The 27,662-nt window shown below is 43.8% G+C and overlaps 1 long non-coding RNA gene across 1 annotated transcript; it reads right to left on the bottom strand.

The window, feature by feature from the left end:
* Positions 1-2,942: 2,942 nt before the first annotated feature.
* LOC148142143 (uncharacterized) lies at positions 2,943-27,662 on the bottom strand. The gene is made up of 3 exons (XR_015752201.1): positions 27,604-27,662; positions 27,464-27,502; positions 2,943-3,230 (listed from the first exon to the last, which is right to left on the bottom strand). It is a non-coding gene; the product is annotated as an uncharacterized LOC148142143 (long non-coding RNA).

Genomic DNA, 27,662 nt, shown 5'->3' with positions numbered 1-27,662 from the left:
CCATTCCCCTACATTTACCCCTGAATAATGCACGTAACACTATGGACAATTTAGCACGGCCAATTCATGTCCTTGCAGTGTTAGTCATGTCCTTCCTCAGGAAGGCCTTTCGCAACCTAAACTCTGACATGTGTGGCTGAGATAACTTTATGACACATTGGAAATATAAGATGCTCATGTACAAGGTTGGACTTTGTGGGCATATTAGTGATTTGGGTAGTTTTAAGATTTTTAACAAGACATATCCTTCTGAACATACCTTTTCATTTTCCAGCTGTGGGCAGTGTTCAGATAGAAATTCAAAACTGAACCTCTGTGCCTTCTGGCTTACCATAGTTGTGTGAACTCTGCAGGCACACATTGTAAACAGTCTATCTTACAATCAATTTGAAAAAAAGACACAAGGCAAATAAAAGTTGTAAGCTTCAGAGTGGAATGGAGCTGAGATTAAGTGCTAAAAAGCTGTATAAAAACACTGCTATTAATAGAGCAACACAGAAATGCTGAGGGCTGCTAAAAGCCACAAGAAACAATGAAGTGGACCACAGTAGAATGCTATAGGTTAGACACAATGGTTGCAAATGTTTCCTTCCCAGCACCATTCAAAATCAAAAGGGGATATGAAGCAGAACTATCAGTCCTTTTAACCCAAATGACAAGATTGCAAAAGTGTGAGAGATTTCTGAACAAATTCCAGCAGTTACATGAAGCTACATGCTTATTACTATTACAGAGAGACTGCTACAATGTGTATTATAACTGAAATCTCACCAAAGACCAAACCGAAATGAGTAGCAGAAATTTTAAAGGCATGCTTTCCGTGCAAAGTGAATGTTCAGGATTTACATGTATTTGGAAAGGCAAGGACTGATTAGGGATAGTTAGCATGGCTTTGTGTGATGAAAATCATGTCCCACGAACTTGATTGAGTTTTTTGAAGAAGTAACAAAGAGGATTGATGAGGGCAGAGCAGCGGACATGATCTATATGGACATCAGTAAGGCATTCGACAAGGTTCCTCATGGGAAACTGGTTAGCAAGGTTAGGTTTTATGGAATACTGGGAGAACTAGCCATTTGGATACCGAACTGGCTCAAAGGTAGAATACAGAGGGTGGTGGTGGAGGGTTGCTTTTCAGACTGGAGGCCTGTGACCAGTGGTGTGCCACAGGGATCAGTGCAGAGTCCACTACTTTTCGTCATTTATATAAATGATTTGGATGTGAAAGATGACACCAAGACTAGAGGTGCAGGGGACAGCGAAGAAGGTTACCTCAGAGTATAATGGGATCTTGATCAAAGGATCTTGGCCAATAGGCTGAGAAGTGGCAGATGGAGTTTAATTTAGATAAATGTGAGGTGCGGAATTTTGGAAAAGCAAATCAGGGCAGGATTTATACACTTAATGGTCAGGACCTAGGGAGTGTTGCTAAATAAAGACACCTTGGACTGCAGGTTCATAGTTCCTTGAAAATCAAGTTACAAGTAGATAGGATAGTCAAGAAGATGTTTGGTATGCTTTCCTTTATTGGTCAGAAATTGAGTATCGAAGTTGGCAGGTCATGTTGCGGCTGTACAGGACATTGGTTAGGCCACTGTTGGAATATTGCGTGCAATTCTGGTCTCCTTCCTATCGGAAGGATGTTGCGAAACTTGAAAGGGTTCAGAAAAGATTTACAAGGATGTTGCCAGGGCTGGAGGGTTTGAGGTATACGGAGAGGGTGAATAGGCTGGGGCTGTTTTCCCTGGAGCATTGGAGGCTGAGAGGTGACCTCATAGAGGTTTATAAAATATTGGGGAGCATGGACAGGATAAATAGACAAGGTCTATTTCTGTGGGGTAGGGAGTCCAGAACTAGGGAGCATAAGTTTAGGGTGAGAGGGGAAAGACATAAAAGGGAGCTAAGGGGCAACTTTTTCACACAGAGAGTGATGCGTGTATGGAATGAGCTGCCAGAGGATGTGGTGGAAGCTGGTACAATTACAACATTTAAAAGGCATTTGGATGGGTATATGAATAGGAAGTATTTAGAGGGATAAGGGCCAAGTGCTGGCAAATAGGACCCTAGATTAGGTTGTGGTATCTGGTCAGCATGGACGAGTTTGACTGAAGGGTCTGTTTCCATGTTATACATCTCTATGACTCTATCAGGGGCTGAGGTAAAAACAAGCCCATTGAACAATACGTGGCTGCATTAACACAGCTCATAGAATCCTGTAAATTTATGTGATGAAAATGCAATTAATTAAAGACAGAATTATATAAAGCCCATGAAATCCTATACATCTACTGAGAGAGGAGAAGTTCCTTGTTGGGAAAGCAGTTGACATGTGCAGATGTTTAAAACCAGCTGGAATATATTTATGGCAGAACAGACCAGGCCTAGTCTGACAGACACTGCAGTCCCAACGGGAGGAACAATCATTGACCAAGTGTGGCATGCAAGCACTGCAGATGACATCATGCAAACAAGACGAAGGTATGCCCAGTGTGAAAACAGCAATATTCTCACTACAAGACATTGAATCATATAATACACAAGTGTGTGGTTCAAAGCAAGCATAAAAAGCAAGAAGGTCTTAGGTAATTATTGCTTTCCCAACATTGAGATGAGCAACAATGACCCTCAAGTCACGAGTAAAGTATTCAGCCACTTCATGAAGGATTGTGAAACTCAACCCCATGCATCACCTCCACCCTATTCCCAGTAATTAAAAAAGCTGAGACCACAGTGAAAATTGTAAAAGCAGTCATAATTCAGCAACAGTGTATAAAGAGGTCCCCCTTGAATAGAAAAACACACCTCCAGAAAGCATGGAAAATAGTCCAGTACTAAGATAAATGTCATTGCAGCTGAGCTACTGTTCCAATAGCAAATAAACTACTCAAACCAGAGAAAGGTACCAGCTGTGTGTGACAAAATCCGAGTGGAACAATAGAAAACCAAATTTAATTTTGAGGAAGTTATTAATTCATTGCCAGAGTTGAGCATTGGGGGGACAGTCAGGGTACAAACATTTAACGCTTTAAGCAAGTTTCAGTGCAAACGGCAATTTGGGATTGAGCAGTGCAGTTAGTCATCTCAATTATATATTGTGGAAGTTAATATATCATTGCAATCACAGGCACAACTGGAGAATCTGGTCCTGCCAATGGCCAACCAGGAAGAAGTGATCTCACCACCTGCACAGATGACGGATCAATACTCAGACCCAGAGATTCACAGCAACTCTAAAAGAGGAAACAGAACAATGACAGTTACCATGGCAACGAGAAATGACACTTGGTTGGGAAGGAACATTTTCTTGGCAAATATCCAACAATAAAACATACACGTACCATGAAAAGGTCATGACTTAAAGACTACAGTCTGAAATATGTGGTGAATCATTTTGGCAAGTTATGTGGATGGTTTCTCTTTGTGAGCCCTGGCAACATTTCTCCAAAGTACATTATCCCTGCGTCACAGCTCTGTGAGAGCCTGTTCACCTACATTCCCCTTTTGTCTGAGACTGAACTATTCGCCATCGCTGAGACCTCCCGGATCCCCAGAACTGATCCATATTTAAAAATACAGTGGCTCACCAGATCAAGTGCTTTAGGGAACATCTCTGGGACACCCGCACCAATCAACCACACCGCCCTGTGGCCCAACATTTCAACTCCCCCTCCCACTCTCCCGAGGACATGGAGGTCCTGGGCCTCCTTCACCGCCGCTCCCTCACCACCCGATGCCTGGAGGAAGAACGCCTCATCTTCCGCCTCGGAACACTTCAACCCCAGGGCATCAATGTGGACTTCAACAGTTTCCTTATTTCCCAATTCCCCCACCTCACCCTAGTTCCAATCTTCCAGCTCAGCACTGTCCCCATGACTTGTCCTACCTGCCTATCTTCTTTTCCACCTATCCACTCCACCCTCCTCCCTGACCTATCATCTTCATCTCCTCCTCCACTCACCTATTGTACTCTATGCTACTTTCTCCCCACCCCCACCCTCCTCTCACTTATCTCTCCACCCTTCAGGCTCTTTGCCTTTATTCCTGATGAAGGGCTTTTGCCCGAAACGTCGATTTTACTGTTCCTCAGATGCTGCCTGAATTGCTGTGCTCTTCCAGCACCACTGATCCAGAATCTGGTTTCCAGCATCTGCAGTCATTCTTTTTACCTAGATTGAGTGCAGTCAGTCCAAAGCTGCCCTGCCCGGTTCCTTCATCTGAAGATTTGCCATGGACATGACAGGTTGGCACTGCAATTTGCCAATATGAGGTCCTGCTGGATAAGGTGATACAGAGGAGGACGAGCAGGAGAGACCATATTGCTAGAATTTGCTGCCTGGTTTGAGAAGACCCCTTGAATCTGTGCTGTCCACATGGCCTGCAGGGATGCCCACCAGTGCCCCAAGAAGATCAATGGCTAGGGTCAAGTAGCATCATCTTCACTCTATTGTCCCACACTCTCTCTATTACTGTGCCAACCACCCACCAATACTCAGGCTCAACTACTCTCACTAATGCTTGCACCACTGAGTGTACTGTTAACATGGCTGAAGCGCTCCCCCTTTTATTCACAAAGTGTTCTCTTTTTTATCTCCTTCAGGTACCAATGGAATCTGCAGTGTCTCCACAGTCAGGAGAGCTGCCCACAGGACACCCACTCCTCCTCCTCCCCCACCAGGAAGCCAGGTCTCCTTCAGAGAATGCACCTTTCACCAGCCCATGTACTGATTGCTTGATAGGTGCTTCTCCTGGAGTACAGTCTGGATCGCCAACTGGTCAACCCGTCAATGCCACGTCTCCAAAGAAGAAACACCTGGTCTAGCTGGCACTTGCTTAGCCCCAGACAAGAGAAAACCTCTTCGTTTTATATTATTAAACATGCAGGTGGAGGAGCAACTGGAAGTTTAGAATTGTAGAATATAGGCAGCACAGAAAGAAAGGCCATTCTTCCCATTGTGTCTATGCTGGCCCTCTGAAGGAGCAATTCCTTTGTAACCCCCTTGCCTTTTCTTTGAAACCTTGCAATCATTTTCTCTTTTTTTGAATGCCTCAGTTGACACTACACATTCTGGCAGGGTACTCCAGGTTTGTCAGAGGCACAAGGCAAACTGACTCGAAGGTTGGACAAGACCACCAACAGTCTCTGCACCATGCTGATTCCCACATCTGCCTGTCTGGATGCCTCCAGGGATGGGTTGGCAGCTTCCCCAGAGAGAGACAGGTATAAGTGCAGACCCATACTCCACCAATCGAGTCTTTGGTGCCCAGCAGGGATCGAGGAACTTTGTCCCCACTCCAGGTACCAGTTCCTCACAAGGAGACAGGGCACTGCTAATACACACCCTAGAGGAGGAGTGCTACAAGACTCCCAGAAATCTCCTCTCAGGAGACTCCAGAGGTGAGTGGGCCCTCCACTTCCCACCTTAGCTCCGTGGGAGTTCAAATTGAAGTAGGTGAACCTGCCTCTGGACAGAATACACTCAGCTTGTCTGATCCCAAATACCCCTGGGGTCACCTGACCAAACCTCCAAGGCTGTAGGAAGGGCTCTTACACCCAGCAGCGGTTCTTGAGATTACAGCATGATGTCATGGGGGGGGGAGGAAGAAGATGATCTTCTGAGCACTCCTAGTTAACAAGTTGTTGGAAATACTTTGGAGTGGCTCAGTGGTTAGCACTGCTGCTTCACAGCACCAGGGACCTGGGTTCAATTCCACCCTTGGGTGACTGTCCGTCTTTGGACTGTGGGACTTTTCATCCCACAGTCCAAAGATGTGCAGGTCAGGGTGAATTGGTCATGCTAAATTGCCCATAGTGTTAGGAGCATTATTCAGAGGGGATGGATTACTCTGTGGAGGTTTTGTGTGGACTTGTTGGGCTGAAAGGCCTGTTTCCACACTGTAGGGAATCCAATCTAAACAAAACCTTCTCACCCTTTCCAAGATGTGTTCCTTTTTCAGAATCAGCAAGTATTTACAAAATTATGAGGGGCATGGATAGGGTAAATAGGCAAAGTCCTTTCCCTCGGGTCGGGGAGTCCAGAACTAAAGGGCATAGGTTTAGGGTGAGAGGGGAAAGATATAAAAGGGACCTAAGGGGCAACTTTTTCACGCAGAGGATGGTATGTGTATGGAACGAGCTGCCAGCGGAAGTGGTGGAGACTGGTACACTTGCAACATTTAAAAGGCGTTTGGATGGGTAAATGAATAGGAAGGGTTTGGAGGGTACTGGCAGGTGGGACTAGATTGGGTTGGGATATCTGGTCGGCATGGACGGATTGGACCGAAGGGTCTGTTTCCATGCTGTACAAATCTATGACTCTAAGTATCTGTCTAGCCGCAACAACAACAGCGTAGGGACAGAGCCTGGTCACCGTGAGGTTTCATGCCCCATGATGGGAGCTGTGCAGCCTTGGAAGGTGATTGCTACTTTGGAAACTGGGATGAATCTTTCCGGACAGTGATCCATCTATGGTAACATCACATCCATCCGTGGGATTGAATGCAGTCAAGAGAACATGGGACCGGCTTTTGGACTCCGCACACAGTAGGTCAGTGCAGAAGGTTCACATTCATTTCTTGGTGGTCACTGCTAGTCGAGGAAATTACTGACTCTGAGACTTTGAGACTTGTTTCAAGAAGCATTATCTCTCATGAATTCACAGAGAGGCTGCTACGATCTTCACTGTCTCACAGCACTCTCTTAAGCCGAACAGTTCAGTCTATATTTATACAATGATACAAACAACTTTGCTTGTTTTGATTTGGATTACATTCAGCACTCAAGTAATGTTGAATACAATAATTCAAGATAAAGATAAGCACAATACAGCTACTCCCTTTTCTCCTGAAGTTGCTCAAGAACAGAGAAACTAATGAGTTTAAGATACACTCCCTATATTTCACATAGCACCAGGTTATAGTCCAACAGGTTTATTTGGATGCACTAATTTTCGAGGCGTTGCCTGATGAAGAGGCAGCACCTCAAAAGCTAGGGCTTCCAAATAAACCCGTTGGACTATAACTTGGTGTTGTGTGATTTTTAACTTGGTCCACCCCAGTCCAACACCGGCACCTCTAAATCATCCCTATATTTCATCAAATTATAATTACACAACCTCAGTCTTTATCTCCAGAGTAACTTTCCACTACAGCTAAACCTTTAACCTTGGAAAAAGTGAGGACCGCAGATGCTGGAGATCAGAGTTGAAAAGTGCACAACTGGAAAAGCACAGCAGGTCAGGCAGCATCCGACGAGCAGGAGAGTCAATGTTTCGGACATAAGCCCTTCATCAGGATTCGTGATGAAGAGTTTATGCCCGAAACATCGACTTTTTTGATCCTCGGATGCTGCCTGACCTGCTGTGCTTTTCCAGCACCACACCTTTTGACACCTTTTACATTGATTAAGTATCCCATCATGGAGCAGTATGCGAAGTTCTTACTACTGCTGCTAGCTTTCCCTTGGTCTGTCTGGGTCTCTGTTTCATGCTATTGCCCTTTATTGCATGAATATGTAACCTCCTCTCTGATAGAATAAAATACTTACCCCTTCCACTCTAGGTCTGATGGCATTATTTTGATCTTCATTGCACACTCACTATTTTCTTCACAATAGAAGGAAACAGTTTTCGCTCCTCATGCAGTGAGTCACAGACAACATTCTCAGTCTCAGTGAGCACCCCAAATCTTCACATTCACTCCTTGGTTGCCCTCCCCGTCAACCTATTGACTTTGATCTTCCCCACGTTCCTGTCCAACCTGCGCATTTAACTCCACACTTTACCCCCTGGGCTCCAGGTATACCACAGACAGAGATGTACTCTCCCCACACTGAAGCCAGGATGGTGGTGACTGTCAATGACTGCTCTCCCATATTCTCTCTCCCTGAGAAAACATCTGCAAAGACAGATCTTTGGCAGAACTATTCGCCAACGTGAAGCTGCTCGTTAGTAACTCAGATCGGGATTGATGGTAGCTCAGGTAAACCATGAATAGACAACTGCGGCACTATGGTAGCTGATAATGGCCCACTTGCTATCTTTCTGTACAGTTTACTGGTGTCAGGAGGGTCCACCGCAGTGTGGGGAGACCACCAGGTGAAAACTGGCAGCCTCCCGGCAGGTTCTTGGGAGGAAAAGCCTTCTGTCTGGGTACTAGAGTGATGTACTAGTGGTATTATTACCACACTATTAATCTACAGACCCAGGTCATGTTCTGGAAGATGTGGGTTCAAATCTGTCATGGTAGATGTTGGAATTTGAATTTGATTTTTAAAAATCTGTAATTGAGAGTCTAATGATGACCATGAAACAATTGCTGATTGTCAGGAAAAACCCATCCGGTTCACTAATGTTCTGAAACTGCCATCCTTACCTGGTCTGGCTGACATGTGACTCCAGACCCATAGCAATGTGGTTGATTGTTAACTGGCCTCTCGCAATTAGGGATGGGCGATAAATACTGGCCCAACCAGAGATGCCCATATCCCTTGTAGTGAATTAAAAACACCCCCACTGAGCAATGCCCCAACCATAACAACGATGACACTGACACACAATTAACTCAAAACACTGGCGTCCAACTGCTTGGCCCTAGCATCCTCTAACCTCCCTGAGCCCTTGTCAAAGTCACCCTCTCCTCCAAACTGCAGCTTCAGCATGCTCTCCCCTGGTGTTGGCACTGAACCACCCACCCTGGCTCGGCTGGGCTGGTACCTTTTAGAGATGAGAAATCCACACTCAGTTAGTGACCTGGTGGGGCATTATTAATTGGTGGCCTGCTGACATGATCAACCCCCAACCCAAGCCAAGGGCCCTACTGTTGACTGGCACAGTATCTGCTCTTGTGCGGAGGCCTGGCACCAAGACTTCACCGTTACCAACAGCATCAAGTTCTCTGGGTCATCCTGGTCCATTCCAAAGATGTGCAGGTCAGGTGAATTAGCCATGTTAAATTGCCCATAGTGTTCCGGGATGTGTAGGTTAGGTGTATTAGTCAGGGGTACATGTGGGGTAGGGGAATGAGTCTGAGTGGATAACTCTTCAGAAGGTCAGTGTGGACTTGTTGGGCCGAAGGGCCTGTCTCCATGCTGTAGGCATTCTATGATTCCACAAGGATGGAGTAAGTAGTATAATTCACTGGAGTAGAGTGCTGGAAATCAGGTCACACTTACTCCTGGCATTATCACCAATGTGGAAATTTAATGAAACCACTGAATTGCTCAAGTCTAATTAAGGTTAAAGGATTATGCACACAGGAATTTAATTGACAAGGAAGTAACTATGTATTGCAGTCAAACAGTTCATATCCAAAGGCAAGCAACGTGAATTGCTAACTTTTAACTCTATAATTTAAACTCTATCCTTTTCTTAAAATTCCCAGACACATACAGACCCACAAAGAAATAAGGAAAGTCAGAGGCATTGTGGGTGGGAAATGAAAAGAAAGTCAGAGAAGCACAGTTCGGGCACCAATCTGGATCAGAGGTTGATGAGTTTTTTTCTTACAGATTTCCTCCAATGATGTGAGGTTGTGGACAACCCTAATGTTCTGTCTTTCATTTGCTGGCTGTGCATTTACTCTTTTAATGCCTCTGAAAGAGGCTTTTCCTATTTTCATTTCAACAAGGGAATACATAGAGAAAGCAGTTTTTGGGGAAGCAGTAAGTAATATCAGCCAGCAGGAGATTCACTGTGACTTAACCACACAGGAGGGACACAGAGGTTTAGGGACTTCTTCTCTGTAGGCTAAAAGCTACTGCTACACAGCAAGGCCTGTAGTTCAGGAATCAATTGAATGGTGGATACCTTGTTGAGCTCTCCTGAGCCCAGAACAATTGGTTAATTGGGCAAAGACCTCCAGACAAACCTGCCCTGAACGAAGACACACAGACACACACAGATGGACACACATACACACAGACACGGACACATGCACAGACACACATACACACATGCACACAGACACACACAGACACAGACACACGTGCAACTTGGATATGGCATAATTACAAAAACACAACTCACAATGAGTTCCAGTAAATATTTTAAAAACTGCAACATCTTCTTTCAGTTACCTTGTTTTAAAACAATATGCTTTTACATCTCTCACTCTACAGTTGAAAAGAAAGTAGTGACTGAAAACGATGGTTTCTCCCATCATGATGAGTAGCAGAAAGAAATGGAGCTCCCCGAAACTTGCTCAGCAGGCAACTGGTTCAGTTTGTACCTGACATGCAGTCAGTTTCTAAATCAGGCCAGGGACAAAACCCACAAACTCTCTGCCCTAGCTTACACCTTGATCCCAGCGCAGGGCTCCTCCCAGAGCCCTGGGACCAACTCATTGAGCCCTGTCATGAACTCTTCTCAAAAATGGATGCTTGGTGACAAGGTGTCTCATCAAATTAAATACATTGAGCAACAGATGGGGAGGTGATGGCCAGGTGGTATTATCGTTAGACTATTAGCAATATTTGGAATGCTCTGGGGACCCAGGTTCAAATCCTGCTCCGGCAGATGATAGAATTTGAAGTCAATAAAAGAAATCTGGAATTAAGAATCTACTGATGACCATGAAAGCATTGTCAATTGTCAAGAAGAGCCCATCTTCACCTGGTCTGTCATACATGTAACCCCAGACCCACAGCAATGTCATTGACTCTCAATGGCTTAGCAAGCCACTCAGATACATCAATTCCTATGAAGTCCCATCAAAGAAATGGAACTGGACAGACTCATTGACACTGACATAGTCACGGAAAGGACAACGGCAGAAGCAGCCCTGTCGACCCTGCAATGTCCTCGTCACTAACATCGGAGGCTAACTCAAAATTGGAAGAGCTGTCACACGGACTAGTCAAGCAACAGCCTGATGTAGTCACAGACTCATACCCAATGGACAGTAACCCAGGCACTACCATCACCATCCTGGTAATGACCCAGACAAGGTGGCTTTACACTGGGAAGGGAGTTGCCCTGGGAGTGTTCAACATTGACTCCAGGCAGCCCACGCCCAGTGTTGAGTTGCTAGATCTGTTCGAAGTCTGTCCCATTTAGCACGATGATACTGCTGCACAACACAATGGAGGGTATTCGCAACATTAAGTCAGTCTCCACAATGACTGTGAGGTCATCACTCTTATCAATACTGTCAGAGGCTAGGAATACTGCAGTCAGTAACTCACCTCCTGCCTCCCCACAGCCTGTTCACCATCTACAAGGTACAAGTCAGGAGTGTGCTGGAATATTCCCCACTTGCCTGGATGGGTGCAGTTCCAACAAGAAGTTTGACTCTATCCAGGACAGAGCAGACCACTTGGTTGGCAACATACCCACAAACATCCACTCCCTCCACCACTAATGCTCAGTAGCAGCAGTGTGCACTATCTCCAAGAGGCACTGCAGAAATTCACCAAAGCTCCTCAGACAGCACCTTCCAAACCCACAACCACTTCCATTTGGAAGGACAAGGGCAGCAGATACACAGCGACACCACCACCAGCAGCTTCCCCTCCAAGCCACTCCCCATCCTGACTTGGAAATATATCACTGTTCCTTCACTGTCGCTGGGCCAAAATCCTCCCTAAGGCCATTGTGGGTCAACTCACAGTGAGTTGTCTACAGCAGTTCGAGAAGGCAGCTCCCCACTGGTTTCTCAGCCTCCGCTGCCCACATCCCACGAATGAAAAACAAAACAGTCTCAGAATGTAGTGGGCCCCAGCATTTCAATCAGAGGGCAAACACAAGAATGCAAAAACTGGAAGTGTTAGAGAAACTCAGTAGGTCTGGCAGCATCTGTGCAGAGAGAAATCAGAGTTAATGTTTTGTAACCAAAGACCTTCATTCAGGACTGGGATTTGAAGAATTGCAGAGAATAAGCTTTGCATTTAGAACATTAACTCTGTCCTTCTCTCACACCACAGGAAATGCCAGAACTCTGCCTTTCTCCAACATTGCTATTTTTATTTCTGGTTTCTCGCATCTGCAGTATTTTGGTTTTAATGTAAGAGGCAGCTTGGACCAGTGATGTCCATGAACCCAGGAGGTAAAATTTGCAAAATAGTTACCTCTTTGCGGTGGCAGAGAGCACTGAATTGGTCATTTGCAGAGCAGGACCTTACTGCAGAGATCCTGGAGATGCACCAAAGCAGTGGACCTGACCTGAAGGAAGATGACTTGAGTTAGGGAAATAAAACCTTCCAGGAGATAGTGAGATGCTGGAGACGTCACAGTCGATAAAGTGTGGTGCTGGAGAAAGCGCAGCAAATCTGGCAGCATCCAGGAGCAAGAGAGTCAATGTTTCAGGCATAACGCTCAGTCGGAGGGTTGGATCTGGGATGGGGTTGGGGGGAGGGGAGATTTGGAAACTGGTGAGTTCAATATTGATGTCGTGTGGTTGTAGGCTCCCGATGTGGAAGATGGGGTGTTCCTTCGCCAGTTTACAGATGGCCTTATGTGGGCGGTGGAGGTGGCCCAAAATGGACACGTCATCGAGGGAATGGGAGAGGGAGTTGTGACGGATAGCCACAGGAAGGTGGGGTCATTTGGTGTGTACAGACCAGGGATGTTCCCTAAACCATTCTGTGAGTTTGCGTTCTGTCTCTCTGATGTAGAGGAGACCATAATGAGAGTAGCAGATGCAGTCAATGCAGTTTGGTTGTTTACTCGCAACTTTACTTCCCTCCCGCCTCGACAGTTCACAGATCAATGACAAATTAAAGCCTTGACGTATGTTTCTAGTTTTGAGTTTCTAGCTAAATATAATTGATTCTTATCACCCACAAGCCTATATGTGAGGGTTGTCATCACGTACACTTTGATTCCAGTCCCAGAACTATGTTTATATTTCTTAACTGGTCCAAGTTCCTGATGTCTTTTTCCGCCCCCATGGATTATAACTAAGACTATTGTAATACTGAGAACTTCAAGGAAAACCTGATCTGTCACATTGCAGACAGCCTCAGAATGACACGTAACCTTACATATTTATTCTGTTGTGAAAGGGATAAAATGAAACCACAAAACATTGCCAAGCATTGCACAGCACACTAACCTAGATGTTAAAATTACATGTTCATCCTGGCTTTCTCTCAAGATGAATGGCTATGATTTGGAAAGCACTGCTTATTGTGTTGGTGAACATGACTCAGCAATAGGGCCTTCTCGATTGGTTGATTAAAGAGGTAAAGTTGCAATAATACTGTTCACACACTAGAGTGAATCAGGACTGGTGATAGTCTAACCTGAGGACCACCATGCCTCAGGTGAGGTTGAAAAGAACAGCCTTTCAGGGTAACCTCAGTCCGATGCAGGAACTGAACCCATGCTGTCGGCATCATAGAGATGTACAGCACGAAAACAGACACTTCAGTCCAACTCGTCCATGCCAACCAGATATCCTAACCTAATCGAGTCCCATTTGCCAACACATGGCTCATATCCCTCTATATCCTTCCATTCATATACCCATCCAGATGCCTTTTAAATACTGTAATTGCACCAGCCTCCACCACTTCCTCTGGCAGCTCATTTCACACATGTACCACCCGCTGCATGAAAAGGTTGCCCCTTCGATCTCTTTTATATCTTTCCCTAAACCCTAAACCTCTGCCCTCTAGTTGTGGACTCCCCTACCCCAGGGAAAAAAACCTTGTTTATTTGTCATATCCATGCCCCTCACGATTTTAGAAACCTCTGTAAGGTCATGTTACATTTTAGACCAGTCATCCAGCCAACTGAGTTAACAGACCCCCTAATTAGTTGGTTATTTTAATGAGAAAAAATACAAAACAAGAGCTGGAGAGTGGGATTAATTGCATTGTCCTTTCAAATAGCTAGGGCAGACTCAATGGGCCAAATGGCCTCATTCCATGCTGAGGTGCAGTTCACCAGGTGTCAGAAACTTTCCCATTGTTCAGCTATGTGGGTTATTTATCCTGGTCAAAACTGGGTAGTGAGTGTCCACAGGCTATTTAACTGCGGGTATTGTGTAGGGTCACTGTAACCAAAGATGAACTTTATGCTATTCAACGTACACAATCACATATATTTCTAACGTGGTTTCCGGTTTTATCACAATTTTGTGGGGCCTTGGTAAGACCTCTTCTGAAGTATGGTTACAAACCTTGATCTCTTTAGAGGGAATGCAACAAAGGTTTGTTAGACTAATTTCTGGATGAGAAGGCTTTCTTATAAGGAAGATTGAATGGACTAGGCAAGTTTTCCCATAAAATTTAGAAGAATGAGAGAAGATCTCATTGAAACATAGAATTCATAGGTTAGGAGCTGAGAGGTTGTGTATCCGGACTGTGGTGACTAGAGCCAGGGGTCGTACTCTTAGAATGAGGGGTCAGTCATTTAGGACTGAGATGAGAAGAAATTTCTTCAGTCGAAAGGTTGTGACTGTTTGGAATTCTCTACATCTCTGTCATCATCACTTTTAAGACAGAAAATTGGTAGAACATTTTGATACCAAGGGAATTAAGGGATGAGGGAGGAAAGTGGAAGAAAATTAATTTGAGGTGGACAATCAACCATGACCAGGAGAAAGAAAGGACTGCAGACGCTGGAGATCAGAGTCGAGAATGTGGTGGTGGAAAAGCACAGCCGGTCAGGCAACATCCGAGGAGCAGGAGAATCAACGTTTCGGGCATAAGCCTTTCATCAAGAATGTCCCTCGGCCTACTGCATGTATTGCTTATTGAAAGCTTCATATAACATTGAACAAGTAAAGATATACTCAGTGAGGGTGGAAAGACAAAATAGCAAATGATATGCAAAAAAAAATGAAGAAGAGAACAGAAGGGCTGATGAAGGGCTTATAGCCGAAACAGCGACAGTCCTGCTCCTCGGGATGCTGCCTGACCTGTTGTGCTTTTCCAGCACCACACTTTTCGACAATCAACATGACCTTATTGAACAGCTAAGTAGGGTCAAAGGGTCAAATGTCTCAGAGGCCAACCCTCAAGGGAAGAGATGTCTGACGAACTCATGCAGTTTGTAACAATTACGGAGACGCGCGGGTTTTTGTCAGAAGACAGTTTGGGTGTTGTTTATTGAAGCTCCAAGTGAGAATCTAGCCCAGCCGACTTGCAGCACCATCTGCTTTGAACCTGCAACTACTTGGTTTCAAAGCCCTTCCTCCTCTTTTCAGCATCTTCATTTTTTTTGCATATTATTTTATTCTTCGCCTTTCCAGCCTTACTGAGTATAACTTTACTTGACTGAAGCTTTCAATAAACAATACGCGCAGCAGGGCTAGGGACATGCAAGTCTGAAAACACACCCAATCCAGTCTGAACTCGAAAGCAGCCTGCTCAGTACTTGGATGGAAGACCATCTGGGAATAGTGTGGGCAGTAGGTCATAAGTTCTTGTGGCACAGTGGTAGTGTCCATGCCTCTGGGCTGGAAAGTCCAAATTTAGACCTCACTAGGCTATGATAGCTATGCAGGAGGGTCATGTGCAAATTCCTTATGTACAAACCGATTTTAAAGTTAAACAAGCAGTACTCTCGACAGTGAAGGTACATGTCTTGTTTTAATCAGTTCACTTTGCTGCCTTTACAGAGCAGACTCTTTTATCAAAGTCACACTTCAACAATTTGCAACATCACCCCTGCCCCACTTCCTGAAAGCATTTAACGTGTTGTGACTTTGCTGTTTTCTCTGAATATGTCAGGTTTCCAGCATTTGAAAACGTGCCCTGCAACCCATTCTAAAAGGTGAAAGACTTAGTAGTAATCCAGGTTTGTTCAATATATGGTTTCAGTTGCATGACACTGTAATCTTTTGCTATAAATTCTGTGTCTTATGATCCTGCTCCACAGCCACCTGGTGAAGGAGCAGTGCTCCGAAAGCTAATGCTTCCAACTGAACCTATTGGACTATAATCTGGCATTGTGTGATTTTTAACTTTGCCCACCCCAGTCCAACACCGGCATCTCCACATCATAGCTACGAGGTCATTCAACTCATTGTGTCTGTGCTGGCTGAGAAACAGCTGGCTGCCTAATCCCACTCCCCAGCTCATGGTCTGTAATGCTACAGAGTCTGCCATTTCAAGGGCATATGCAAGTAGTTTTTTTAATGCAATCATGGTTTCTGCCCCAAGCACCCTTTGTACAAGTGGGTTCCAGAGGCTCGTCACCTCAGGATGACATTTCTCTTCATGTCCCCTCTAATCCTCTGTTGCTAGGTTATTGGCAAATTGCTTCCTCCTATCCAATCTCATTTCGAAATGTTGAACACCTCAATTAAACCTCTGCATAAACTCCTCTATTCCAAGGAGCACAATTGCAATATTTTCTTGCAGCTAAAATTCTCAAATACCAGCCTCGTAAATCTCCTTCCTACTTTCTCCAGCCTGATAACAACTTTCTTATAAACTCCGATTGTAGCACAGAAATATGCTCCTATTTTCATCGTTTGCTATTTACTAAATCGCTTCCCAAGGGTTAACTTGCTCAGGAGCCTTGCTTCATCAGTGGGTGATGAGTTCCCTCACTCTGTGCCTCCCACTGAGCAAATGATCAACAGCATAAACTCAACAAGTGAGCATTCCAATCTTTATTTGCTTATCTGCTATCACAGCAGTAGTGTTTCTACCTCCGACCCAGGTTCCAGTCCCACCTGCTCCAGAGGTGCGTATCAACATCTCTGAACGGGTTAATTAGAAGATCTCTATGTGCCTACCATCAAATTGAAGAACATGGTCTATGAATGTCAGTGTCGGTGTGGTGCTGGGTATATGCATAAAACACCCACGGACTGGTGGATCCCAACGAACAGTGTAATCAATCCAGATTGTGCTAAGAATTACACTAGTAGCCAATTTAAGATTATCATTTGAGCTCACACTTATGCATGCAAGGAAACTGCACTTATTCATATATAGCATCCTGCCTTTGCAAACAGGAAGAACATGTCCTTTTGCAACGAAGTAAAAACTTGGAGAGACAGTCATTCCTTGATATACTCCCGCAAAGAATGTCTTGTTCAATCAGGGTTGACTCAGCTGGTTAGAATTTAAACAAATTTCTGGCAGCTAACCGATCCATGGTGAAACCTTTACAAATCAGGGCCAATTTGCCTATTAGTCAGCACCCTCATCTCATATGGTATAAATTGTTGCTCCTCGTGAGATTTGGAATTCTTGTGATTCTACCCTGATCAATGCGAGGTAGAAAGTTTTGATAGAAGTGTCTCTTACCAGCAAATAGCTGTTGGCTTAACAGAATCAGATCTGAATTTACCACTTTTGGTTCATATGTGATACCACAGGTTCCCCAACAACCTGTGTCACAATGAAGGCAAAACTTTCATGAACCCACATCCTGAAAGGTGTTTTCATCAAACGGAAGTGAAGCAGAAGGAAGAAGTTGGACTGAGCTCCTGTTCTATTTAGATTAGATTCCCTACAGTGTGGAAACAGGCCCTTCGGCCCAACCAGTCCACACTGACCCTCCGAAGACTAACCCACCCAGACCCATTTCCCTCTGACGAATGCACCTAACACTGTGGGCAATTTACCTGACCTGCACATCTTTGGACTGTGGGAGGAAACTGGAGTACCCAGAGGAAACCCATGCAGGCATGGGGAGAATGTGCAAACTCGACACAGACAGTCGCCTGAGGCTGGAATCAAACCTGGGACCCTGGTGCTGTGAGTCACCGTGCCACCCCTGATATGTGACCACCCATCTGGAATTTCCATCATTTTCTGTGAATTAGGTCATAGAGAAAAATCTTCGTCAAAAATCAACAAATTTACACTCCTTAAAAGTACTGGGTAAACAAGTCCTCTGAGATTGAAGGATCTAAAGATCACGTTGTTCTTCATCACAAAGATGACAAAACCCATTTTGTACAACATGAAACTGTGCTCCTTCTCTAGCCAACTTCTGCACACAGCTTTGTTTTATATTTTACCATCAGGCTAGAAACCAAGTGCATCCAGTCAAAATATGTTCCAGCAACAAACCGAGAGGTTTTACTCTTTAGTAAAGGGCTAAATGAGGAGAGAGAAATGTGAATAGAAATTAATGATAGCTTGAAAGAATTGTGCACAACCACTGAAGACTCCAATATATAAAATTCCTTTGTCGCAGATGTTAAAGCCTTGCACATATTTCAGAAGTACACAGACTCAGCTCGGAGCAAATGTAACATACAGGTTCTGTTGGCAGCTCGGAAGGCAAATGCAATGTTAGCAGTCATTTTAAGAGGACTAGATACAGGAGCAGAGATATGTTGCTGAGGCTGTATAAGGCTCTGGTGAGACCACACTTGGAACTTTGTGCGCAGTTTGTGGCCTGGGTCTGAGGAAGGATGTGCTTGGAGGAGCTGCAGTGCAGGCTATAGAATCCCTACAGTGTGGAAGCAAGCCATTTGGCCCATCGAGCCCTTTGAACAGCATCCAAACTAGACCCACACCCCTACCCTATCTCTGTAATCCTGCACGTTCAATGGCTAATCCCTCTGACTTGCACATCCCTGGACACTGTGGGCAATTTAGCATGGCCAATCCATTAACATGCGCATCATTGGACTATTTGAGGAAACCACAGCACCCAAAAGAAACCCACTCAGACACAGGGAGAATGTGCAAACTCCACGCAGACAGTCACCCAAGGATAGAATTGAACCCAGGACCCTGACACTGTGAGGCAATAGTGCTAACCATTGAACTACTGTACTGCCTTCAATCATGGCCGCAACCATGATCCTAGGAATGAAGGGCTTGATATGTGAGGAGTGGTTGAGGACTCTGGGTCTGTACACACTGAAGTGTAGAAAGATGAGGGGGGAATCTCATTGAAAATTATGAATACTGAGAGCCCTGGATAGACTGGACATGGAGAAAATGTTTCCACCAATAGGAGAGACCAGGACCCAAAGGCACAGCCTCAGAAAGAAGGGACAACCTTTTAGAACTGAGATGAGGAGCAATTTCTTCAGAGGGTGGTTAAACTATGGAACACATTACTGCAGAAGGCTGTGGAGACCACATCATTGATTGCATTGAAGACAAAGATAGATTAGTCAAGGGATCAAGGGTCACGGCATTGAGAAGCATATCAGCCATGATCAAATGGCAGAACAGGCTCAAAGGGCCAAATGGTCTCATTCTGCTTCTATATCTTATGGTCCAATGGCATAATTCAGTACAAAACAACAAGAGACCAAGATCAGAAAAACATTTGTATATCTATTGGTTCCCATTCCTTTCTAGGAAAATTATTCACCACAGGAAATTATGTTAAAATAAAAATTTGATGAGTGTAATTCCAAGAATTAATTTGCAGTTCCAAGTGAAATAAATAACTGAGTGGGAAATAAGGAGTAAATTCCCTGAATTCTTATTTACTGTGTGTTCAGAAATCCTAACAGAATCATGGAGTCATAGAGATATACAGCACAGAAACAGACTCCTGGGTCCAACTCATCCACACTGACCAGATATCCTAAATTAATCTAGTCCCCTTTGCCAGCATTTGGCCCATAACCCACTAAACCCTGCTATTCATATCCCCATCCAGATACCTTTTAAATGCTGTCATTCCATACACGCACTAGCCTCTGCGTGAAAATGTGGCACCTGAGATCCCTTTTCAATCTTTTCCCTCCCACCCTAAACCTATGTCCTCTAGTTTTGGATTCCACTACCTTGTGGAAAATACATGGGCTATTTATCCTATCCATGCCCCTCATGATTTTATAAACTTCTATAAGGTCACCCTTCAGCCTCCGATGCTCCAGGGAAAACAGCCCCAGCCTATTCAGCCTCTCCCTATAGCTCAAACCCTCTAACCCTAGCAACGTCCTGAATCCTTTAAAGCTTCACAGCATCGTTCCCATAGGCGGGAGACTATAATTGAACGCAGAATTCCAAAAGTGGTCTAACCAATGTCCTGTACAGTTACAATATGACCTCCCAACTCCTATACTCAATGCACTGACCAATAAAGGCAAGCATACCAAATGCTTTCTTCGCTATCCTGCCTACTTATAATTCTACTTTCAAGGAAATATGAACCTACACTCCAAGGTCTCTTCATTCAGCAACACTCCCTAGGACATTATCATTAAGTATATAAGTCCTGCCCTGATTTGCCTTTCCAAAATGCAGCACCTCACATTTATTTAAACTTTACCTGCCACTCTTTGGCCCATTAGCCCATCCAATCAAGGTCTCATTGTACTCTGAGGTAACCTCCATAAAGTCATAGAGATGTACAGCATGAAAACAGACCCTTCAGTCCAACCTGTCCGTGCCAACCAGATATCCCAATCCAATCTAGTCCCACCTGCCAGCGCCCAGCCCATATCCCTCCAAGCCCTTCCTATTCATATACCCATCTAAATGCCTCTTAAATGTTGCAATTTTACCAGCCTCCACCACTTTCTCTGGCAGCTCATTCCATATACGTACCACCCTCTGCATGAAAAAGTTACCCCTTAGTTCTCTTTTATATCTTCCCAGCAGTGGCCTAACCAATGTCCTGTACAGCCGCAACATGACCTCCCGACTCCTGTACTCAATACTCTGACCAGTAAAGGAAAGCATACCAAACGCCTTCTTCACTTTCCTATCTACCTGCTTATCCACTTTCAAGGAACTATGAACCTGCACTCCAAGGTCTCTTTGTTCAGCAACACTCCCTAGGACCTTACCATTAAGTGTATAAGTCCTGCTAAGATTTGCTTTCCCAAAATGCAGCACCTCACATTTATCTGAATTAAACTCCATCTGCCACTTCTCAGTCCATTGGCCCATCTGGCCAAGATCCCATTTTAATCTGAGGTAACCCCCTTTGCTGTCCACTACACCTCCAATTTTGGTGTCATCTGCAAACTTACTAACCATACCTCCCATGTTCACATCCAAATCATTTATATAAATGACAAAAAGCAGTGGACACAGCACCAATCCTTGTGGCACACCACTGGTCACAGACCTCCAGTCTGAAAAGCAACCCTCCGCCACCACCCTCTGTCTTCTACCTTTGAGCCAGATTGATTTAATTTTCATCTGAAAAGATAACCTGTGCTCCCCACCCCACCTTTCCAAATCTGTTCTGCATCAGACTTCTTTCAACTTTAGCTCTGTAGGCTGGATGGCAGGTTTGTGATATGTAGTGTTGCCAACAATGTGGGTTCAATTCCTGCACTGCCTGCAGTTACCAGGATGATTCTGCCTTCTCAACCTCTCCCCTCACCTGAAACTTAGATTAAACCATCATCAATTGTCTCTCTGTAATGGGTGAGCAGTCCTACAGTGACTTTACCTCTACATTGTTTCAGACAAGATCTACCACTACATTCTGTAGGGAAAGAAAATTGTTTTGTTTCACCACGTTTTGGGAAAGATAAGCCTCTGAAGTAAGCTGTGATGTTGTTGTGACCTCAGTAGTCATGTGTTCATGTATTAATAAGAAGTTGGACCTTGTACAGCTTGGAGCACATCCCATCATGTACAGTGTATTCACAGATATTGTATCACCGTAACCTCAAAGTTAGGCCTTAGCTTATTGAAGACTTGATGAATCTACATTTATAACAATTTCTATCAGTGTGACAAAACTTAGGGATGGCTCTTGCCTATCTTTTACCTTGTTGAAGTTTTACATTTGAACAGGACCAGTAGATTTCAGGATTATAGGAGTGATCATTTATTACGTCACTTTTTCAGATTAGTTAATGCCATAGGGACTAGCTGGTGTTGGATTAATTTCTTGGCTCATGCTGATTTACCTGGTCTCTGTGTGAACAAGGTTGCATTGTCTTCAGCAACAGTTTGGTCAAAGACAGGAATTTTAAGGAGTGCCTAGGAAAAGGGAAGAGAGGCAGAGAGGGATTTCCAGAGGTTGGAGCCTAGGCAACTGAAAACATGGCCACCAACTCAGGGGAGTTAGTGTCAGGGATGGCCACGAGGACAGAATTAGAAGAACTCAGAGTTTGGGGCTGGAAGAGATGACAGAGACAGAGAAGAGGTGAGTCATATTGAGAAACTTTGAAACAAGGATAATCTATTCAAAATCAAAACATTACTTGAATGCAGGTCCGTGAGTTCCAGTTTTAAAACTGAAGCATCTCCTTCCATCGTTCCCCTGGTTTAAAGCAGTATCCTTTCCCCAATTTGTCCACAATCCAAAATAAAAAGATGTGCCCAGCACTTTGTGCTCTAATGTCAGCAGTAGCTGTTTGGATGAGGTAATGAAATGACCATTAAATTGCACTGGACATTAATTAGCATGACAGGAAGCTAAAGCCTTGACAGTGGAGATGTAAAGAAACATAAATGCATCCTATGTTGTTGAAAAAAAACTAGCATAATCAAACCCAAATAAAAAGATTTGAATCTTTACAAATCTTTCAGCACAGATTGACCGCAAGGGACAGGTTATTGCAAAGTAGTCAACCACTGTTTGGTCTTCAAGTTTTACAATGGCCTTGAACTGGCTACACTTGTTTAAAATAATTAAGACCAAATCAGTGAGGGAAAATAAGGTCATTTTACCCAACTCTCTCCGAGACAATCAGGTCATATGAGAACATAAAACATGGAACAGGAGTAGACCCTGAACCATTGAGCTTGCTCTGACATACATTATAATCAAGGCTCTGCTTTTGCTTCCGTCCCACTTTCCCATTAGCCGCCCAGTTCCCATGGTTCCCTGAGCCCAAACGTCTGTCGATCTTAGTCTTAAATATATTCAGAAGTCACACAACACCAGGTTATGGTCGAACAAGTTCATTTGAAGTCATAAGCTTTCAGAGTGCTGCTCCTTCGTCAGGTGAAAGCTTGTGATTTCAAATAAACCTGTTGGATTGAACCTGTTGTGACTTCTGACTTTGTCGACTCCAGTCCAATGCCGGCACATCTACATCATTAAATACATTCAGTGATGGAGCATCCTCTCTGGCATTGCAAATTCCAAACATTCACAAGTCAAATTGTGTTGCCAAATTCGAAATGAACTCCATCTCCAAGTTCATCGACGACACCATCACAGTAAAACGGATATCTACCAATGAAAAGTCAAAATACAGAAGGGAGATAGAGGGCTTGGTGACATGGTGCAATGAAACTGCCTCTCTCTCAAGGTCAGTAAAACTTGTCAGTTGACTTCAGAAAGAAAGGAGAACACGCCCCGTCTACATCAACAGAGCTGAGGTTGAGAGGGTGGACAGCGTCAAGTGATGATATCCAACAATCTGTCCTGGACATACCATGTGGCTGCGACAGTCAAGAAGGCACAACTACGCCTCTTCTTCCTCAGATGGCTCAGGAAATTTGGCTTGTCCATGAGTACCCTCACCAACCTCTACAGATGCACCATTGAAAGCATACTGTCTGGTTGCATAATGGCCTGGTATGGCAACTGAGCTGTCCAAGACCAGAAGAAACTACAGGAGGTTGTGTGCACAGCTCAGACCATCACAGGAGCCAACCTTCCATCCATGGACTCCATTTACACGGTTCACTGCCACAGAAAGGCTGTCAACATCACCAAAGCTCCATCACACCCAGTAATGCTCTCCTACAACCTCTTCCTTCAGGCAGAAGATACCAAAGTCTGAATACATGCCTCAGCAGGTTCAAGAACAGCTTCTTCCCTGATGAATTAGACTGATGAATGGACTCTATGCCCTAATATGCAATGTAACCTGTATTCCTCTGTCTAAGTCTTTTTGTCCTATCATCCTTGCTTACTATGATCTGCCTGTACTGCTCATAAACAAAGCTTTTCACTGTACTTCGGTACATGTGATAATAAATCAATCAATCAATCAATTTTCAGTGAAGAAAGTCCTCAGTGTTTGGGTCATAAGAAATCAGCTCTTTATACTAAGGCCTTTGGCTTGTATAACTGGTCTGCCTAATTTGTTTTCATTCCACTATTTTATTCAATTTTTTTTCAAAAAATGTACGTTATTCATCAAGTTTATGGAAGTATACAATTTTTAACAGTTCAACTTCTACACTGCAGATGAGTTTTTGTTTCAGTACAGAATATAGTGTCTCAATTATGGGGTATACTTACAAACTATACTTCACATCGAACATTCTCTGGAGCACACATTGTGAGTGGTTATGGTTTCCAACCCTCTAATGAAGTAAATATTATGCACTTAGGCTGTGACCTCTTCCCATTGAGTCTTGGCTCCCCCAATCATAGATGTCTCTCTCAGCATGTAATCTTGTGAAATCTGCCAGTTCTTAAGAGTTTATTTGTACTGGAACATTGACGGGTTTCAGGCTGACCAATGAACGTCTTTCACCAAGTTGTTGGTTGTCAGCAGAAACTGATGTTTGTCTCATTATGCATCTTTGATAACAGTCGCTGGGCTGTTCAACTTAAACTTTGGAGCTTATTAAAATGCTACACACATTAAACATTCTGTGTATATGATTTACTTCTAATGTGGGTTGTAGATAATTCATCATCTGAACTATGAAATGAATGCTCAGTCTTGAACCCAAGTCACTCAGTTAACACTTCATATTGAGAACTCAGAGAAGCTATTAGTAGTATTATTACATAATATTATTAGCAATATAACCAGGGTACATTCAATATTAATACGAGGAACATCTGATTCTGCCAGTGAAGAATCATCCATTTTAATTTAATTTTATGTCCAGTCCAAACTGAAGTGATATTTTTTCATTGGTTCATAAGGCTGTTAATGTCTTCAAGATATGGAGATGCTGGTGTTGGACTGGGGTGGACGAAGGGCTTTTGCCCGAAACGTCGATTTTACTGTTCCTCGGATGCTGCCTGAACTGCTGTGCTCTTCCAGCACCACTAATCCAGAATCTGGTTTCCAGCATCTACAGTCATTGTTTTTACCAAGTTAAAAATCACACAACACCAGGTTATAGTCCAACAGGTTTAATCGAAAGCATGAGCTTTCGGAGCGCCGCTCCTTCATCAGGCGGTTGTCGCCACCTGATGAAGGAGCAGTGCTCCGAAAGCCAATGTCTTCAAGGGTTCTTTAGCTGAGATTATGCATTACATATTTACTGCCTGAACCCAACTAGACAGGAAAATCAAAGAAGTTTGGATGCTGAACTTAATAAGTCTTTCATTATTTTTAAATTCATGTTAAGTTGCCTCATTATTTGACCTGTTTTGAGCCACAATGCGTTATGTGAGTTACACCTGAGCAGGGCAGACATTGGACAATAGTAAGCAAAGGTGAGGAACTTGGGTTGAGGATGAGCTGAGCTTTCGGTATCATACTCAGTTTAAGGGAGATGGCGGGAATGCGATACTAAGATTGCATGATCAGCCATGATCAAATTGAATGATGGTGCAGGATCAAAGGGCTGAATGGCCTACACCTGCACTGATTTTCTATATTTCTACAGGGTGAGTGCCGTATCCACGGAGTCGGTTTCTGCAGTTTCAGTTACCCTCGGTTTACCGCAGCCCAAACATATTACAGGGAATGTTCCAGAACCAGGGACCAGGAGGCTGCTGGGAAGATAAACTTCCCATTTAAATGAATGGTTCACTCCCATCCACGGTTTCAGGCATCCGTGATAGGTCCTGAAATGTATCACACGCAGGTACATGGGGGACTATATATACATACATATATTTTTTTTTACTGCTTTGCATATTCTGCTACATCCATCAGCACACTGTTCCTGGTTTTTTGATCTCTTGCCTCCCTTTATATTTCTATTGCCTTGGCCAATGTTTGTACTTTAATCAACATCAGAGAGAACATATGTTTTCACTGCTATTTGTGTCATTGCGTAGTGAGCAATTAGCTGTTTACGTTTCCCTACTATAAACTTTAATCCTGATCCATGTGCTTTTTGATGTCCTGGGGTCAAAACATTTTTTCCTTGTGTATTTCTCTGTAAATTGCTGTAAATACAATCTTTTTTATTTCTTATTTGTTCTTGGGATTTGGGTATATTGGCATTGATTGCCTGTCCCTAATTGCGCATTGCTGTGGGTCTGGAGTCACATGCTGGCCAGACTAGGTTCGGTTTTCCTTCCCAGAAGGCCGTTAGTGAACCAGATGCGTTTGGATGACAATAAATTTCTGTTGCATTGTCGTATTTCCAGATTTATGTTGAATTCAAATTACACCATCTTTCATGATAGGATTCAAACCAGTGTTCCAGGATCATGAATCATAGAGTCATACAGTGTGGAAACAGACCTTTTCTTCTAACCTGTCCACACCGACCGTGTTCCCAAACTAAACTAGTCCCACCTGCATGCATTTGGCCCGTATTCTTCCAAACCTTTACTATACATGAACTTCTCAAAATGTCTTTTAAACATTGTAAATGTACCTGCATCTACCACTTTCTATGGTAGTTCATTCCACACATAAATCACTTTCTATGTACAGCAGTTGCCTCTCATGCCCTTTTTAAATCTTTCTCTTCTTACTTTAAAAATCTCCCCACCCTAGGGAAAAGACCCTTGTCATTCTCCTTGTCTATACTCCTTGTGATTTTATAAACTTCAATAAGGCCACTTCTCCCACACTCCAGTGAAAAGGACCCAGCCCTTCCAGTCTGTTTTTATATCTCAAACCCTTCAGTACCAGAAACATCATGGCCAATCTTTTCTGAACCGTCTCCAGTTTAATTATATACTTACTATAACAGGGTGACCAAACTGCACAAATCTTCCAGAAGATGCTCCACCAACATCCTGTGCAACCTCTACATGACTTCCCAAATCCTGTACTCAAAGGTCTGAGCAACGAAGGCAAGTGTGCTAAACATCTTAACCACCCTGTCTACCTGTGTCAAAAATTTCAAAGAATCATGTACCTGAACCCATAGGTCTCTCTGCACAACGCAACCCAGGGCCCTACCATTAATTGTACAAATCCTGCCCTGATTTGCCTTTCCAAAATGCATTATTTTACATTTATCTAAACTAAACTCCACCTGCCACTCCTCAGCCCATTGACTCAATTGATCACAATATTTTTGCAACATTACCTGGGTCGTTACATTAAAGGTCCAATGCCAATACCATGAAACCATTGCCTCCCCTTATGCATATGGGAGGCAAATGAGTGAATCTATTTCAAAATGGATTAAGCCCCTACCTACCCAATATTCATTATCCACAACTATTTCTTCAACCTGCTCAATTAACTTCTTTTCAGTGGTTTAATTTCTTATGTTATTTGGTATACCCAGAGTTCCACAGTTCAGTTTATGTCTGTATTGCAGCTGAAAATATGTTGCTGGAAAAGCGCAGCAGGTCAGGCGGCAACCAAGGAGCAGGAGAATCGACGTTTCAGGCAATTTGTTATAAAATGTTGTGCAGTTCTAATGCACAAAAGGGCATGTGGAGTGTGTGTGTGCACAAGCATGTATCAGAGGCAGTCCCTTCATCAGAACTCAGCCACTTCCTACTCTATAACTGGATGAAGTCCTCAACACTCACCCAGCTTCCTCCTACGTGAATTCACATACCTGCTTATGCACAAACCTCTTCCTGGTAGATTCATGGCCCTAACAAAAAAAGAGGGGGAAGAGCATTTATTTGCTATCATCTTCTTTTCATGCAAAACAAAAAGCTGTCTTTTCAGATGAAACAGAAGAAATGGTTTTACCTTCCTGGTGCTGAAAGTGTTGCAGTACAGTTGAGTGGGCTGCTCTAAGGTGCACTGGT

The sequence above is a fragment of the Chiloscyllium plagiosum genome, unplaced genomic scaffold (assembly GCF_037043375.1).
Source record: "Chiloscyllium plagiosum isolate Xiang-an unplaced genomic scaffold, Cpla_swu_hap1 HiC_scaffold_30, whole genome shotgun sequence".
NCBI classification, from domain to species: domain Eukaryota; kingdom Metazoa; phylum Chordata; class Chondrichthyes; order Orectolobiformes; family Hemiscylliidae; genus Chiloscyllium; species Chiloscyllium plagiosum.
Note: the sequence above shows the minus strand (reverse complement) of the source record. Positions and strands in the feature narration are given on the sequence as shown.